At 42.7% G+C, this 17,799-nt stretch overlaps 1 protein-coding gene across 2 annotated transcripts in view; it reads right to left on the bottom strand.

Annotated features, from left to right (window-relative positions):
* Positions 1-17,338, bottom strand: part of ELMO1 (engulfment and cell motility 1) — a 322,964-nt gene extending 305,626 nt beyond the window's left edge. Inside the window, exons 1-2 of one of the 2 annotated variants that reach the window (XM_075056741.1) lie at positions 17,180-17,338; positions 16,011-16,081 (exon numbers count right to left, since the gene is read on the bottom strand). The gene's annotated coding sequence lies outside the window, so the exon portion shown is untranslated. Of the gene's footprint in view, positions 1-16,010; positions 16,082-16,629; positions 16,822-17,179 lie in introns of those variants that run through there. The other variant, XM_075056732.1, reaches the window with a different exon arrangement.
* Positions 17,339-17,799: the final 461 nt, after the last annotated feature.

The raw sequence follows: 17,799 nt of genomic DNA, 5'->3' as shown, positions 1-17,799 counted from the left end.
GCAAAACTAACCAGCATGGGTTTGTGCTTTAGGATATTTTTAAGCTCCAAAGACTCCTATCAAACACATAAAATTAATTTGTAATCCATCCTTACTGGGCAGTAAAAAGTTTCTTTTTAGTTGAGTTCCCCAGTAAAGCAAGATTTTATAACTCTTCATCTGTATTTGTCTACCATCTGCACAGAACTATCCCATATGGACACATGGCACTTTCTTATGTTTTTGTTAAGCCTCCTTCGTTAGCAGTATTATGCCCAATTCTGCTCTTTCATTGTATGATCAGCACAGGACTGCCTACAAGTGAATAAAACATAGTGCTTCACTGAAAGTTTTTAATGTTTGAAGTAAGTGCTCCCAAATATTTTTATACAAACACTTTGATGAAAACATTAGAGCAGCCTGAATCTCACTTACAGAGAAGACCCCTTATAACTACTCCAACAGTGAGGCTTTGTGTACAGTAAAATCACACCCTACATGTTTCAGAGTAGACATCAGGTAAGTTATGAGACGGCAATCTGTTTTTAGCACAAGTTTCGGCTTTCAGGCCTTTCATTTCATTTTTCCTTAGAAAAGTGAGAGATTCCTTTTCTCATAGATTTGCCTAACCAAGCAAAGAGCTTCCCTGTGGGCAGCAGGGCTAAGGCAAACCCATCTGAATACCTGGTGCAGGTTTCCAGCTGTTTAGTAAGGCTCCCACCAGAGTCTTTCCCTTACAGTTTCTGCTCCATCCATTTTCCTACTTTCACAAAACCTGTCTGAACTTTGCATCTTTGGGACCTCTATTGCTCTGCTGACTTGGCTTGAATCAGCTGACAATTTAAAAGTTATTGTAGAGGGGAAAGGTGAAAAGAGACACAAATCCCATACATACAAGCAACAGAATCTGTTGCTCTTTCTAAGGGTGCCAAGCTAAAAACTGAGAGGGTGGGGGGGGATAACCCAACTTTTTGAATGGGAGCCCTTCTTGCTCTCCACATCTAATACAACATTTTGCCAAGAGAAACCAATCCTAAAGCTTTGGCTTACAAATGCTGGAAACAAGACTACACCTGAGGTTCTCCTTTACACACGATTTCAGTTAATACTTCCATTTCATTGTAGAAGATCTCCTTCCAGCCCCAGTGAAACATGACATTTTTGATCACCCTTATCATTACTGAACTTTTCAAATAAATATCTGAAGTTAAAGAACTCTATAGCTGGTGCTGTTCATTCTTACATTTCCATCAGTTATTTGCATAGTCATTCCCACTCTGATTTAATCTTTCATGATTGTCTAAGTCTACGTAGAAAATGAGAACAAGTAAATCAAACTAAGCACTTGGCAGGCACATATTGGTGAGATCACAGCAAGATCCTGGAATAGCACAGGCCCTCTCATATGGAAAAGGCTTGTGGAGTTCCCACGGAGTTCAAGTAATCATCATCTGACCCAATGAGCAATACTGAGACGGACACAGACCTTCATGGAAACCTGCTGTTAACTGGGTGAACAACCAGGGAGGTGACAGAATTGGCTCCAAAGCTTCAAAACAAATGTGTCACATTATGCGATCTAGCCATATTACTGCATTAATAAAACCAGCACAGACAAGAGCTTTTTAATCTAATCACATGATGGAGCTCAGAAGTAAAAAGTGAGAAGTTGGGGGACAAAGTGCCCATTAAAAGGTAAACTTGAATACACAGAGAGGGTTTCACCTCTCTGATCTTCCATTCTCTGATTAAAAAAATAAAAGGTTTTATGGCATAGAAAAATAAGGTATTGCTTAGGAAAGGTGTACTTGGCCCAAGGAGAATGACAAAAGAATTACTTAAAATGTGTTTGTGATTCATCGTGGTTCAGTAACTTCTCATGAATACTAACGTGTTTCGGAGAGATAGAAAGGCTTGTGCAGGTGTTACAGAAACAATTAGTCAGTTATTAGTAAGCTGCTGGCTTCACTGGCAGCCACACTGCTGAAGCTGTAAACTACGTAAAGGGCCTGCCAGTAACTCTCCACACACTGCTGATATTTAGAACTGCCAGAATAGTCAGGACAACAAATTATATCTGCAAACATTTATTTCTTTCTCCTCGTTTTGCCTGCCTCTATGGTAAAACCTGTAGTTAAAGCAAAATGCTACATGCTTAAGTCAGCATGGCTCCTCTTCAGAAGCAAGTGTAAGGAATGAATCTGTGTTAATCCAGAAGCCCCTACTTAGTCTAAACAGTAACTCACTACCTTTCCTCTCCAAGACCTTCTAAAAAGGTGCTTATTTCAGAAGAAGTGTATCTACATGGATCTATCTACATGGACCAGCACAGGCAGGCTGGTTTAAATTTAAACTTCATCTTGGTTTAATGTAACTACTCCCTCCACCAGTAGCTTTACAGTGAGCAATAAAACTTTATTCTCTTTTAACACCCTGGAAAGCCACTCATTTCCACAGGTCTTGCAACAACATTTACAGAAAATTTTCAGATGTGTTGCCTATTACCCTGATACCCAACATCCTTTTCTAACACAAAGTCAGAACAGCATGAAGGACTGTTAATTTCATTCATTTTCAGCTTTCAAGAAAATACACTATGATCCCTTAAGGACAAATGATGTTCAATCCTTAAAAGGGACCCTCCAACACATACTTAGGAAACAAAACCCAAAACCCAGCACCCAAAATTTTCTAAGAGCAACAATACAATTCAAGCAATCGTGCTCCGACAACAGCAAGCCAACGGTGTGCTTACAGCACCAAGGAGCAGTCCAGCTTTGGCTCCATGCCTCACTACACACCCAAGATACCGAACTGCTGCAGCATAATGCTCATCCTTACTATGAGACAGACATTACAATTTTTGTAGCACAGTGGATTTCTTAATAGTAAATAATCCACTAGTGGCTTAATTTATTAGCTATATAAAATTCTCAGGGTCAAAGGTCAGTGAAATGAGATGAAAACCATTATTAATCCAGCAGACTTCAGACTCTTGATAAAGAACACAGCCATATGCTTGTGTCCTTTATCCAACCACAGTTCCCATTAAATTTGCAGAAACTCAGTTTCTATCTACAGTTTAATGACTAATTTCTTAACATTCACAACCATTAAAAAAATAAGCAAAGACCCTACTGCCCTACTGTGCTGTCATACTGCGTGTTTGCACACATGCACATGTGTGCATGGATATAAAAGTCAAATATTTTGATTAAAAGAGTGTTTCCTGAATGCAAATTACAATCTCTTGTCTCCTAAATAGCAAAAATCTTCATAGGAAGACTTTCCAAGCTGTTTAGAAGGTAGCTATTGTCAGAAGCACAGCTGCATAAGATGGGTGCTTCCCACTCAGCTGATCTGACCCATGCATTTATTTTCCCCATCATTATTCATGCCTGTACTGCAAAAAAGAATATGGTTCGTACCTGTCTTGGTTTGTGCAGAATCAACAGGATTACATACAAAAAACCCAAACTTAAGCACATATTTAACTGTAATTTAATGGGAATAAGAATCCCTCCTGTCTTCACACACACCCACCCACCTTAAAAGACTCAGAATAATCTAGGATTGGCCTTAAAAGCTCAAGAGCTTCCTAGCTCAAGAGCTTCCTTACTCCCACTGCAGCCTTATGGTAGACAACCCGTAATGCTGTCTGCTGAGGACTCAAACTAGCTCTGCAACAGCAGACAGAAAGGATGGGGAGAAGGAGAAAAAAAAAAAAAAAAAAAAGAGAAAAAAAAAAAAAGGAGAAAGCCCAGAGTGACAGTTCTGAGAGAACAGCCAGTTTGTATGGCTCCTGACCCACAGGACAACCTGAGTTGCAATAGGGCTTCATCATTCACCCCAGAAGATGCAAACATTGTTTATGAACATGTTATGGTCCTGCCCTGCCACCAGCTAGAGATTTTGTACCCAGTTGGACAATATATTATGTAAAAATAAGCATGTATTAAAGCTCTAGAGGAGTGAGGTGTTACTGAGGAATGTTTACCTGATGAATGTGCCATTATATATCACTCTTCCATTCTTCAGAATCAGTTATAAATTATACAACAGCCCAGCAATATTCAAACTCAATTTCCATACCCCTGACAGATTAAGCTTGTGTGGCTGAGTCAGGGGGGAAAACCCAAAATACAAATTATGTATCACATAGATTTAAATTGCTAAACTAAAATACGAGGGATCACCAACCCCCTGTTCCAGGCTTATCTTGCAAAAAAGATGATGCCTAAATAAACTTGACAATACCCTCCCCTCCTCTTTTGGGGCTTTCTAATGCTTTCCCCTTGCTGCTTGCAATATTTCTCTTTTTTCCTCCTTCATTTAACCTTATTCTACCATTGTCAAAACTTTCAAGGAACGTGAACGTTTTTTTCAGCCATTTCTTTGCGATGCCAAGTTCTGCCTTTTGCTACCGGCCTTGGTATCCCGCTCCCCCCTCCCCACTTCCTAAACTATACTGCATTCTTTCAAGAGCAGCATTTTCTGTTGGTAGTGCCAGAGGCCAGGAAGGCTCCTAGCAGTACAGCTCCAACAAAGAGCCTGAAACTGAACAATCTCTTTTTTTTGTGAAGGGAGATAAGGAAGTCCAAGACATGGTTTTTAAAGGAGAATTAAAAAAAAAACACCACTGGCATTGGCAGTTTTTAAATAAAAACATACAAATTTTCCCTTCCAAAGGGGCAGGTAGCATACAATGGCTTTCACCAGCAATGAGCACCTGCTCCTCCTACCTACATAAAAATGCTCTGCAGAAAAGAAGGAAAAGACATTACATTGTGGATCTCATATACCCACAGATGTAAATTAACACTCCAGTAATTCTACCCTGTTTCTGCAGAAGCAAATGGTGAGGGCAAACACTACAAATTTCTGCTGGTTCTCCCCAATAGAGTCTTGCTCTTCTTTTGACAATTGTACAAGGCAAGCCATTGACAACTGCAGAAAGACGCTATTTTTTGTCAGAAATAGTTTAAAAGAATTACTGCAGAAAGATGCATTCTTTTATACAAATGTTCCAGCAACCCCACCTCATCGTGTACAAGGGTAACGATGAGGAAACTGCTGCTCCTAAAACATAGTTGCTCTACTAACACAAAATCAGAGAAGGTCCTTCTCTTTTTAAGTACAATTATTCTGCTTTAGAAGCATACTAGCAAGAAAGAAGCAGACAACTTCTTCCCCTATGGTATCCAAATTGTTCTGCAAATAGCAAAAGCCTTTGCAATTATCACATGTATCGTGCTCAGCTTTCACTGATCTCCTGAATTCCTCAATGGGACCAGAAGTAGCTGAAGACCAGTGTTAAACCTTAGAAAGGAAAAAGTAACTTTGAATATTTTAACAGTCTGCATCGATTTCTCATACAATTCAAGGAAGGCACCTTCCTTTCTTTGAACTCTTTTTTTCATTCCACACTGTTAAGTGCTGAACTATGAACCCATGGACTGATTCTCTGCACAGAGAGGTTACACACTGGTCACAACTGAAGAGTCAACATTTATGGCACTGCGTATCTGAGATAATTCTCTTTGTTCCTCTTCTAAAGGCCAAACTCTCTAGTGGTTTACCACCACTGGACTGAATGGTGTTATGTTAGCAGGAGGAACTGAGTTATGCCAGCATTTCAGGATTGTTTGGTTAACATTTGTATTGGAAATACTATAGGAAATTATTACCAGCTTTCATTGTATGAGACCAAGAAAGCCACCTGCACAGCTTTCTCCATTAAGCCAGAAAAAAGTTACAGATTTAGTTCTTATTTTGGAAAAATAGAAAAATAAAATAAATAAATTAAAAAAAAAAAGAAATCACACCTCAGATTTTTTCCAGTTCTAAGTGTAAATATCCGTATATGAAATCAGTATGAATACAAACCAGAAAATTATGGAGAATGCCAAGGATTAGTATTTTTCAACTAAATCATATTGCTACTTCGTGATTTTCATCTAAGGACAACCTTTAGTAACACACAGCAACTACTGCCCAAGAGAAGAGCTGTTGCCTATAGAATTACTGGAACAATCAACTCTCTCTTAGTGAGGAAAAACAGAGCTGATGGTCCTTCCCTTCACGAAAACTAGATGTTTCCAGAGAGTCTCTCAGTACACTCCTGTTAGAGCTTGTGTCAGTGGTTCAGTAACACTTTAAAACCACCTTTGTTCACATCTGTTGACAAAGTGCCTTCTAAAAAAGCCCCCTTTTCTTTGACTTCATGTTCATGAGGCTTTGTGCCAGCATCAGATTAAGAAATGAAAACAATCGCAGATATCTCAAACTGAATCTAACCACCTAATAGTTTTTTATTTGCCTTCAGCATATACTAAAAGAGTTCCAGAATTTCTACCTATAGCTGATACGTAGATTTATTCAAAACAAATACCGGACAGTCAGACCCCAACAGAGGTGCCCTGAGCTCCTCCCAGTGTTTGGTGGGAGTTCCTCTACTATCCGAGGAGCTCCTCTACCATTATTCAATAGATGAAGCAGTTCAATTCTGTCAGTGTCTGAAAAGAATTGATCATAGATCTTCTCTGCCCAGTTAGGCTGAATTAGCTCACCGAGGCCCTACAGCTACAGCAGTAACTTCATATTACAATCTGAAAAATGGTAGGAAAGAACACGAGTTCCCACTGCTGATGCCCACCATCCATGCTGTCCCTAAGGAAGGCAACTCCCCAGCTTTTACTCAGAAAATAGCTTGCAAATATATCCCTTTATGTCTGCATTCTGCCTACTATCTACCCTTGTATTTTTAAGTTAACATTGAGAAGATGCTCAAAACACCCTGTCCTGGTTTCAGCTGGGATAGAATTAACTGTCTTCCTAGTAGCTGGTACAGTGCTATGTTTTGAGTTCAGTATGTGAAGAATGCTGATAACACTGATGTTTTCAGTTGTTGCTCAGTAGTGTTTAGACTATAGTCAAGGATTTTTCAGCTTCTCATGCCCAGCCAGGGCACCTGACCCAAACTGGCCAACAGTGTATTCCATACCATGTGACGTCCCATCTAGTTTAGGAACTGGGAAGGGGGGCAGGGATTTGGCCGCTCGGGGACTGGCTGGGTGTCGGTCGGCGGGTGGTGAGCAATTGCCCTGCGCATCATTTGTACATTTCAATCCTTTTATTACTACTGCTGTCATTTTGTTAGTGTTATCATTATCATTATTAGTTTCTTCTTTTCTGTTCTATTAAACCGTTCTCATCTCAACCCAGGAGTTTTACTTCTTTTCCTGATTTTCTCCCCCATCCCACTGGGTGGGGGGGGGAGTGAGTGAGCGGCTGCGTGGTGCTTAGTTGCTGGCTGGGGTTAAACCACGACACACCCTCCAAGTTTCCTAACTGCTTCAGGTTATCTTTATCAATACAGAACACACCCATGCCTTGCTCCCCCTTGTAACTTCACACAGAATGGGTAAAGATCAAGTATCCACGCTAACCATACCAGACATACCTGTCCCTTTCAGTAAATACTGTGGATTAAGAGATCTTGCTGCAGCTCTCACAAGCTAACGGTACTACAACTGATTACTCTTTTTCAGTGGTACTACTTTTGTCAAAACAACAGATCCAGGTTATTTTTTTTTTTAAAAAGATAGTTTTCTTCCAAGGTTTCTCTTTTAAGTAGTGCCTCTTGTCTCATTCAGTATGCATATGAAATGGACATGGTCTACCATACTTAAAACACACAACTCTTTCCCTTTGGCTAATACTGATAATGCAGTTAATTACAAGCATAGCTGTAATTATACATGCATAACTAATGCCTGGGTATCTCAACACAGATGAGGTGGCTGGAAGCAGACTGGGATGAAGCAGCTAGAAGATGCAGAAAATGTTTTATGAGCCCTTCTAACTGGGGTTATGCCTACTCATTCTTACCAGAATTTGCACTATGCGGTACACCTGAATTCTCCTCTCCTTCCTATGGGACCACTGCTAGCGCTGGAACATTGGAGAGCAGCTGTCCTGAGGACACACTCACGTAGGACACCAGTCTCTACCCGATGCAAAGACTGAAAAGACATCCTTCCAGCGCCAAACCAGTGACTTGGAATGTCTCTTCCATCACATTAAAACTACATAGCTACACAATGTAATTCCATCACAATTAAATATCTCAGAAATGCAACCTGTAGCAGAACACGCTGGGCCTGCCCAGGTACCGTCTGAATTCAAGCACAGGACATCAGCGGTCTGAAAACTGCACTGACTCAGGCTTACCATTTCCAAATTAAATTAAAACTGCTGGTTTCCTAAATGACTCCAAGTTGCTTCCCTGAAAGGCTACCTCTCTCTTCAATCCATATCCACAGCTGGAGCCTCTTTGTTACAGAGGAGACAGCTACCAACAGGACATTCTCTAAAGGGGGCCCTCCACTCTGAATTTCAATAGATCAAGAGAGAAAAGCCTCAAGACAGGAAAGCAAGGCTTATCCCCTTAGTCAAGCTTATGGGGACCAGTGAACACAGCAAGAACAATTAGATGGAAACAAAGGATCTGTGGGTTGACTTAGGTTTGATTTTCTAGTCTAGTTTGGTGGTTCTCTATTTACTGACTTAGGGGAGGGAAGCCTGACTTCTTTTTCCCTTGTGCCATCACTCCTTTAATTACAGAAAAGTAGCCCATAGGCCAGCACAGTTGCTTTTTCAACCTTCATATATTAATTACACAAAATTAATTCAAAGCTAAAAGCCTCGCCATCTCTAGAGTGAGATGAGTAATTTTACAAAATTTAAGCATTTTGGAACATAAAAAAAAAAAATCTTAAAACCTACTGTTTTAATTTGAATTCACACACCAGCACTGCTGAATTCTGGATGTTTTGATCCCTCTGGCATATGAGCCAGGAAATCAATTTAAAATTCCAGTGCAAATAGCCCAAGACCATTTTATTTATGTGTTTGTTTTAAAATAGAACTCAAATTCCTACTTGGATTTAAAATTATGTAGATTATTTTCTTCCCTTCTCCCTCTGCACACATCTCTCCTTTATTATAGTGTTTTCTGACTCATTCGCAGCTGCAGGGGATGAAGTCTTTGAAACCTCTGCCTTCCAGAAAACCATCCCAACACAGCACAATGCTACCAACTCTTGTTGTCACACTAACACACACATACTCTTCCAACAAGCTAACTTCCTAAGGTAGCTGTAGGAAAAAATGGGCTCATTTTGGCAGGTCAAGAAATAAAAGCCCAGGTCACTGCATAGTGGAAAAGTTTATGAAAGGTACTGTACATGATACATCCTAAGGCTAACCCAAAAAACACAGACTGAAATCACCAGCATTTTATACAGAGGGAAGAACAGAAGTTTCAATAGGTCAAGTCCAAATATGTCAGAGAAGAAAGTCAGAACAGAGAAAGGCTCAGAGATTATTTTTCCCTTTCCAAATTTTATACATTGCTTTCCACAATTGCACTTTTGTAAAAATTTCACTTTTGGCTACAAAATATGAAAATTAGTCTTTTCAAAGAAGATCACATAAACTGACCTACCTCTAACATTAGTTACAATTTAAAAAAAAACCAACGGGATATTTTTGTTCAAGATGTGGGCCATTTTTCATGGCCTTTTCTGGCACTGGCACTAGCTGTCAACTCTTTAATTGCCTGCCACAGATACGACTAAAATTGCATTAAGTGGTCCAAAGTGGAAAAAACCTTACAATTTCTTTCGGCTTCTAGGCTTTTGGGTTGGTTGGATCTTTTTTTCCCCCTTTACAATCTTCCCTGAGCAGTTCGTTAACATCCACCACACCAAATGTTCTGTCTTTTGCTCTCCAATGGAAGTTCTCAATTGTTCAAATTTTCTGCTTTTTTTCAGGAAAAGAAGATTAGGCACACAAGAAACTTGTATGCATATCTATAGGAGAAGAGATTATAGACCTACATAAACTATAGCTCAGAATTAGACCCTGCATCTAGACCTGAATTTCCTGAGTTTGGTGAGCAGAAGAGATGTCAGAGTATGTGTAAAGAGGGACAGTGGGAGGTGGGGTGAAAAGGTTGATAGCAGGAATGTACTTGAACCACAGGGGGTAGGGTTTCAACAGATGAGTGCCTTCCTTGAAGGGAGGTGGGAAAAAAAGAAAACTTCGGAGAAAAAAAAAAAAAAAAAAAAAAAAGACAAACACCAATACTCCAGCATTTTAAAAGCCTAGCGACCAAAGGGTATACCAGATATCCTTTCCAGAATGCAAGGACCAGTACTTACATTTGGGGAAAAATTTTTTTTTAGTTGGTTTGGCTCAGTGTTATTGAAAAAGTTTGTCCAAAACTCCATGTGCCAAGCCAACACTTACCAGGTTTCAATTTCCAGCTGAAGCCACGACTGTTGCTATGAAAGCTAACGTGCAATTGTATTCCAGAAAGCAAAGCAATGGAAAAGACTATATTGGAATGTAACAAATACATGCATTGGCATTAAGAGTAAAAATTGTATTATACTAACCTGTGTCATAGACATTTTTCTCCTCTTATTATTAGAGAAGAAATGTCCAAATCAACATTATTGTCTGGCCAGAGGGTATTATGTGAATACTTATAAATTCCTCATTACCCTACCTCAGTAGATTAACATCTCTCTTAAAATATGAAGCAGCAATTTAAAGAGTCAACCCCACTATGGTCACTCCTGCAAGATTCAACAAAGTATGCAGCAGATTGCCAGTCTAGACAGACAAAAGCCTGAACCACTCACGTGAAGTTATCTTTGCCAAGACCCACATATCCCTTACGCTTCTGCTGGACTATATGATACATGTACATTGGCTGAAGGGAAAGAAAAATAGACAAATAATATTTTCACTTTGGCTACAAATTCAAGCACCAGAATTCATGCATGCATTAAGAATATATGAATAGTTAGCTAAGACAGTTCCATATCTATGGAAGACAGTGTTAAAACAACCGCATTTTGTAGTTTATTGAAATACTGGCTTTGCTAAACTCTTCCCATCATTCCAAAACATAGCAAAAAATTTTAACTACATTTTTTAAAAAATTAAAAATCATTCTCCTATTTTCACAACATTTATACATCTCCTATTGCTACATAAAAATCAAGTCAGCATCAGCAGAAACAGATAGAGGCTTCAAGTCAGCAAACAAATACACAAAGTATACTCTTTACCTACAGCATGTGCACGGTCACAGGAAAAGACAACTACATGCTTAATTTTATGGAAGTTTCTAACTGACCAAATTAGGTGCCCTGACTCTTCCCATTCTTGCTATCAAGCTGACAATGAGCTACAAGAAAAACACCTCTGAATAGCACCAGCCAGCTAGTCCCAGGAACTGTACATAAAATTGCAACTGAAGGAGGAAGGTTGACGTGCTGACAGCATTATTTGAGCCCTTTATCATACCCTGCATATCCCTCCTTTTGTCTAACTTCAAAATGTCCAAAGTGTTTGATCTACAGGTTGTCAGCTTCATACATTAAGGAAAAAAAAGGTCCACATGGAACATTATGTCCACGTTCACACACACTCTGTCTTGCAAAAAGCTCTGGGAAATTAGATCATCTTCAAGCAAGCATCCTCTGTGGTATTAAAGAATGGGAGTTTAAAGACATCGCATCTCCAGAATCTGAAGTTCTCTTAGAAGCAGCGACCCATCCTCCCTTTCAGCTGAAGCAAGCTCAACAAGTAAAAAGGCTAGATTATCATATATGTATTCACGTAGCTGATAAAAAAATTACTCAGTCCCTGAAGACACAGTATTTCAGAGACAGTTTTACGCTTCATATGCCCTCCACAAATTAGGACTGTACAATAAACACTTTGAGCTAGAGACTCTGAAAGAACGTCGGAGGTGATACACACTTCAGTCAACAGCTCTTCTTGCAAATCTTAAATAAAATTATTTAATTGAGTAATAATCTAAGGGATGCCTGGGAAAGAATTTAAGAACTGGACAAAGTTGGTAAAACCATGAGAGTTCGGATAAATAAATACATTAAAGACCAAAGAATAAGGTCCCAAGGTAGAGGTGGCAAACATGCATGAACAAATTATGAGGAGAGTTAACTTTGAGAAGTAAAAACCAGAAGGAAAGCAGAAGCAAAAGACAAAACACACAACAGCTAGGGGACAACTACTATTTTGTAATAGACTTGTTTGGGAACAATTAGTTTTCTTATTCCCCCACTCCCCCCCCCCCCCGCCTCTTTACTGAAGATGATGTTTCACAAACACTTCAAATCAACCGAATTCAGTCTGAAAGGGGAAATCTTTTCCCTCAGCATTGACTAGTAGTTCCCACTCCCTCCCTTGCAATACCGCTAGCTCCTATGGAGTTTTGCAGTGCTATCTGACTATAAATGGAACACAGCAGAAGCATCAGTAAGTAGACCTATGTCCTCAAAAACAGTAAGAATAGATCGCTTATCACATTTGCATAAAATCTCCAGGTAGTATATTCAGCTTTCTAAAGAACTGCAAAGGCTGCTCACTAGACATGTACCAAAGTGAGTTCATTTGTACATAAACACTTTTCTAAGGGGACCCCTACCAGCAGTGGCTTTGAGTCTTCTTCATAGTGCGATTTACTGCTGAACAGAGAAATAGCTTGTCCATCGCTTCCACTCTCTCACAACTAACTTCCCCCTCCCAGCAGCCATTGAAAACAAGCCTGCTACAGTCAAATCAAAGTCACAATGGAAACCCACCATTAGGAGAAATATATCAATGCATTTTCAAGTGTTTGCGAACAACCACCATGTGAATCACTGTTCACCTTGCTCTTAAGCACAAGCATGAGCTTTACAAACCAATCCACTCAGCAGCTTGAGAAATTAGTAGCTTACTGATGGGTACCACCCATGTGGCACCAGCCACTTAGCGTCTGCCCATAACAGAAGTTTACCTGTCAGATCCGAAATGGACAGAAAAGGAAACACGTTAGCTATCCCCCATCATAGACTTCTCATTAATATTCCTCTTAAATGTTAACAGTGATCAGAAGACTGAGGAAACTAGCAGAAAGGTTATGATATTATCCTTCAATCTCTCTTTTGTGTCTCGCAACACTTGCAGTAATGAAAGATCACACTGCAAAATCAAATCCTTGCAAATAGCTTGATGCAAAACTGCTGACTGAAAGACAGCTTCACAATTTTGTGATTAGTCTTCCATTCATCTCTGTAACACCATATGTATGCAGTTTATTTTAAGTGTCACATATATATTATCACCTCTTACGAACCATACTATCAAATGCCTGCCAACATACTGACTTCTGCCAATTGCTTTTAGTTTCTCTTTCTCTCCTTTTCCAGTGTTATATTTGGAGAGAGGGGAAAAAAAGAAAAGAAAAAAAAAAGTGACTGACTTAAGTAGAAGGAAAATTATCCAAAATCCTTTAAACAGTTGCTCTGTTAAATTGACACAAGTTTAACAACGTGTACTTGGCACATTCATCTTGCCACGAATACAAGAACCTTTTTCAAAAAAACTCATTCAAAGCAGGGAAATCTTTTAAAGATACAGCACAGACCTGACTGAATGGTGGTTTGATGGGTGTTAAAAAGCCATTTCTAGTCACAAGTGTTCAAACCACAAAGACTTTATAACTGTAAAACCTCTTTTTGAAATCTCCTTTTTAATAGGATAATGACTGAACAGGGAGGCAAACCTGACCAACTCGGTTCTCCCTCAAAGTTGTACCTTCAGGACAGTGCAGGGATACAGCAGAGGGGAAAGTCTACTAGACCCAGGCATAACTATGCAGAGAAATAAACCAGAAGAAACAACAGTACTTTTGCTTGCTCCAAGGGTGTATGATGTTTTCCAGTCTCCAGGGTTCCCAAAATCCCATTACCTTCTACAAACTTTTTTTTTTTTTAATACAAGGACATACCACACATTCGCATCACAGCATGACAAAGAGAGCTCCTAAACTTTAAAGAGATCATTTACTTTGAGGAAACTGAAAATCAAGTGATAGCAGAGTCACAACTCATATGGAAAATTGTACTTGATGGCCTCATCTAAGTCCCAAGCAAATCCTTATCTGAGAATCACAGAATTAGAAATGTTGTGGTTGGCAACATATCCAAAAAAGCAGCTTGTCATTAGAACAGGAGGACACTGCATGCTAGTGTGCAGGTGCATTGGCAGAGATCTATGGAAACCTTTTCCTAGTTACAATTAAATCTATAGACATGATCCTCTCACTCCATCACACACTGAACCCATCTAGAGTATCAAAAAAAGAAAGCCACGCATCTTATGTGTGAACATGGGTCCTCTGCTCCCTGTGTATCAACATGGAAAACATGAGATCATAGTTCAATACCACTTTGTAGTCTGGACACTGCGAGAAAGCGCGTCTATGAGCCCAAACCTTAAAATCAAAGAGACTTCTACTAGGTAGAAAAAACAAAGAACGGAAGGAAGGGTGGAGCAGCACGTTACTCTTGATCTGTAATTCGCTGCAGAACGGCATTGCTGTCAGGAAGTACAATGCACACAGCAGTGTTTCAGCAACAGTTACACCTTTATGTAGCATAATAAGCTTTTTTTGTGAATAGTAGGGTGAAGGGGCATAAAAAAAAAGAAATCACTTCTTAGGACAATGTATGCAATATGCTGCACCTGAACAGTGAGGAAACAGAAGTACTTGCTTTTAAGAACACAAATGGTCAGGTTACATAATAATGACTACTGAACTGCAGATACTTTCAGTGACCACAAAAGAATGCTACAGAATAAGTAGGTAAGAATTTTTCCTATCCCCTCATCAAAATCCATCTGAATTGTACACCTATTAAGTTTTTCCTGACATCTAGAGAATGTAAGTAAAAATATCAAAACAGTAAGTATAGCAACCAGTTCTCTCCCCCCCCCCCGTTATTCATAAAAAAAAAAAATAAAAATCCTCAGACAATGACACTCTTAGCAAAGTTGCAAGCTACAGAGAAGTGTGTTGTACTGCACAGTGAGTTTCAAACAGATTACAAAAGGAGACAAAAGAAAGTCAACTACCCCTATGCAACCTCCCTAGCATGAAGAAACTGGGAATCAGGTGCACGTCTAGACCAGTCAAATCACACACTCAGATCCACAGACTGCACTGACAGTATCTTTCAATAATACCCGTTTCACATCATGTTGATGTTTTAGCCACATTAATCTTTATTTTCTCTGACTGGTGAGTTTTTAAAGTTGCTGCAGTGATTTTAGCAGCTTTATGACATGTGTGTTAATGGATATTTTCCTAGCAATACACAAGAGGGACTTTTACCAGCAAACTGTCACCACTGTTCTTCCTCCTCCTTATCTAGTTACCGGTCATCAGATTAGAGCCCTACCACCTACTTACACAGCTCCACAAAAAAGAAAGGGCCCGGGGGTGGGGGGGGCTGGGGGTGGGGGGGGAATTAGGGAAAGAAAACCTTCAAAGAAAGCAAACTTGCAGCTCAAACTGGAGGAACTTTATGACAATTCAAATACATTTTTCTTTACTGTGTAATATCCTGCATAAATCACTCAATCAAGCAGGAATGACATGGAAAGAATGGGACTAATGCGAATAATGAAAGATCCATAAATGTCTACAAGATTATATAACTGAGGATGAGATGGCATGCATGCGTGTGTGTGCATTTGGGGGAAAGAAGGAGAAAAAGCTAAGGGGAAGAGGAGGAAACAACATCCTCAGTCACAGATACAGGACTCTGCACACTTACTCAATTTCTCCCTTTTCCCAAAAGATAAATATTTTAACCAGGGGCAATCAGGCAGCCGAGGGACAAAAGCAAAAGAAAATCCATTTGCTTACAAACATACCTCAAAACACCCCTTGCTGAAATTGCACTGTAACTGCTGTATCATGAAATACAGCTCACAGGCAACCATGTTTATACTAAGGCAATTAACACACGGTACATTTCCTGCGCTATTATTATCATTGGCCCTCACAATGTGTTTGTTGCACATTTTGAGCCTTGGCAGGTTAAGCGGTATTCTTACAAAGTTAACAACAAAACGCTGCTGATTTGAAATGTACTCACTGTTATTTTTCAGGAACTCCTATATTTACTTTACACCATTCTCGGGGGAGAGCTGGACAGTTGTATTAGCTCTGCAAGGAAAAGATACTCAAAATAAACTTTGTAAAGGCTTCGAGCCAAGAAACTTTAAAAACGTAACTTTTTGGACCCACTACCCACTTGCTTTACAAGGCTGCTCACCGTGGCTTTGCATAATCACCACCCACATTTCAGAGCAATCGTTTCATCTGCAATTCATCAGCGGTCTGAACACTTGTACGAGCGCAAACTTAGGAAAAAGGCGCACACGCACTCCCACCCCACCAAAAGCTCTGGAAGGCCAGGCCGAGGCGGAGGCGGCCGGGTACCGAGACCCTGGCTGCGTGCGGGGATGCACTTGCTTGGAAGTTGAGCTTTCTCCTCCCGAGCGATGCCCGCGCCTCTGCGGACACTTGCTGTGGTCGGAGCCTCCGCCCCGGCCTGACCCCCCCCCGCGTTAACCCCCACGCGGGACCTGCCCGAAGCCGGTGCCCCCCCCCCCGCACCTCCCCCAAAAAACCTCCCGCCCTCCCGGCCCCCCGCCACCGCCAAGCGACGCGCCGCTCCCGCCGGGTCAGGCGAGGCCCCCGCCACTACTCACCCCCCGCCCCGGCGCTCGGAGGTGCGCGGCCCCCGCCCGCCGCCCCTCACCAGCGGCCTCCGAGCATCAGGCGCAGCTGGGGGCGGGCAGGGCCGCCCGGGGCACGGGAGGGGGCTCGGGGGGGGACACGGAGCGGGAAGGAGGCGGTGGCGGAGGAGGAGGCGCCGGCAAAGTCGCGCCGGGCGGCTGTGGAAGGAGCGGCCGCGGGCCGGCGGAGAGGGGAGGGTGGCGGGAGGAGCCGTTATGTGAGGCGAGGCGAGGCGAGGCGGTCCGGGCCGCCCCCCCCACCCCCGTCCGCCGCCAGCAGCCGCCGGCCGGGGCCCCGCCGCACTGACAAGCACGAGGCTGCGCTTCCTCTTCCTCACAGAAACGGCGGCCGCTCCCTCCGGCCGCCCGCCTCCCGCTGCGGGGGGACCGGCCGCGGGCAGGTGCGGGGCTCTGCCGGCCGCCTGCCCCCGTCCCGTCCCTCCTTCCCGGCTGCCCTCCGCGTCTCCCCGCGCTCCCCTTCACCGCCCGGCCAGCCCCGCAGCCTGCCCCGAGGTTCGCCTACCTCCCAGGGCGGGCAGCACCGCCCCGCGGCGCAAAGCGGAGCCGGCGGAGCTGCTTGGACGCCCACCGCCGCGGGAGCCGGGCTGCCGCCGCTGCTGCCGCCGCTGCTGCCGCCGCCTCGGTGCGCTGCGCCGCGCTGCGCTGCCGCCGGCGCTATCCCATCCCGGGGCTCGCAGAGGCACTCGGCGGCTCCCCGCCGCCGCTCTCACTTCCTCTTCCTTCCTCCTGCTGGCCGGGCCGCGACCTGCAGCCCCGGACCGGCCACCGCGGAGGGGGTCCCGCGGCTCGGCAGCACCTGCGTGCGGGGGGCGGGGGGCGACGACCGCGACGACGACAGCCGCCCACCCCTCCGCCTCTACCCGCTCCTGCGCCGCCCGGGAGCGCCTCTGCCCTCGGGCGGTGCGGCTGGCGTCCCTCGTCCTGCAGTTTCCAGTGAGGGATCTGGGGGGCTTCCTCCTTGCTTTTGGAATAACTGTTTTATTTTTTGCTGTCGCTTTTCTTCCCAGAGAGCCGCCGCCGCGGAGCAGCCTGACACAGCTGGGTCGCTGCGGAGCGCAGATAATTTCCCCTCCGAAGCGAGCGAGCAGCCGGCGGAACCCAGCCGAGACCCGGGACGCTCCG

This window comes from Buteo buteo, chromosome 2 (genome assembly GCF_964188355.1).
Source record: "Buteo buteo chromosome 2, bButBut1.hap1.1, whole genome shotgun sequence".
NCBI lineage: Eukaryota > Metazoa > Chordata > Aves > Accipitriformes > Accipitridae > Buteo > Buteo buteo.
Note: the sequence above shows the minus strand (reverse complement) of the source record. Positions and strands in the feature narration are given on the sequence as shown.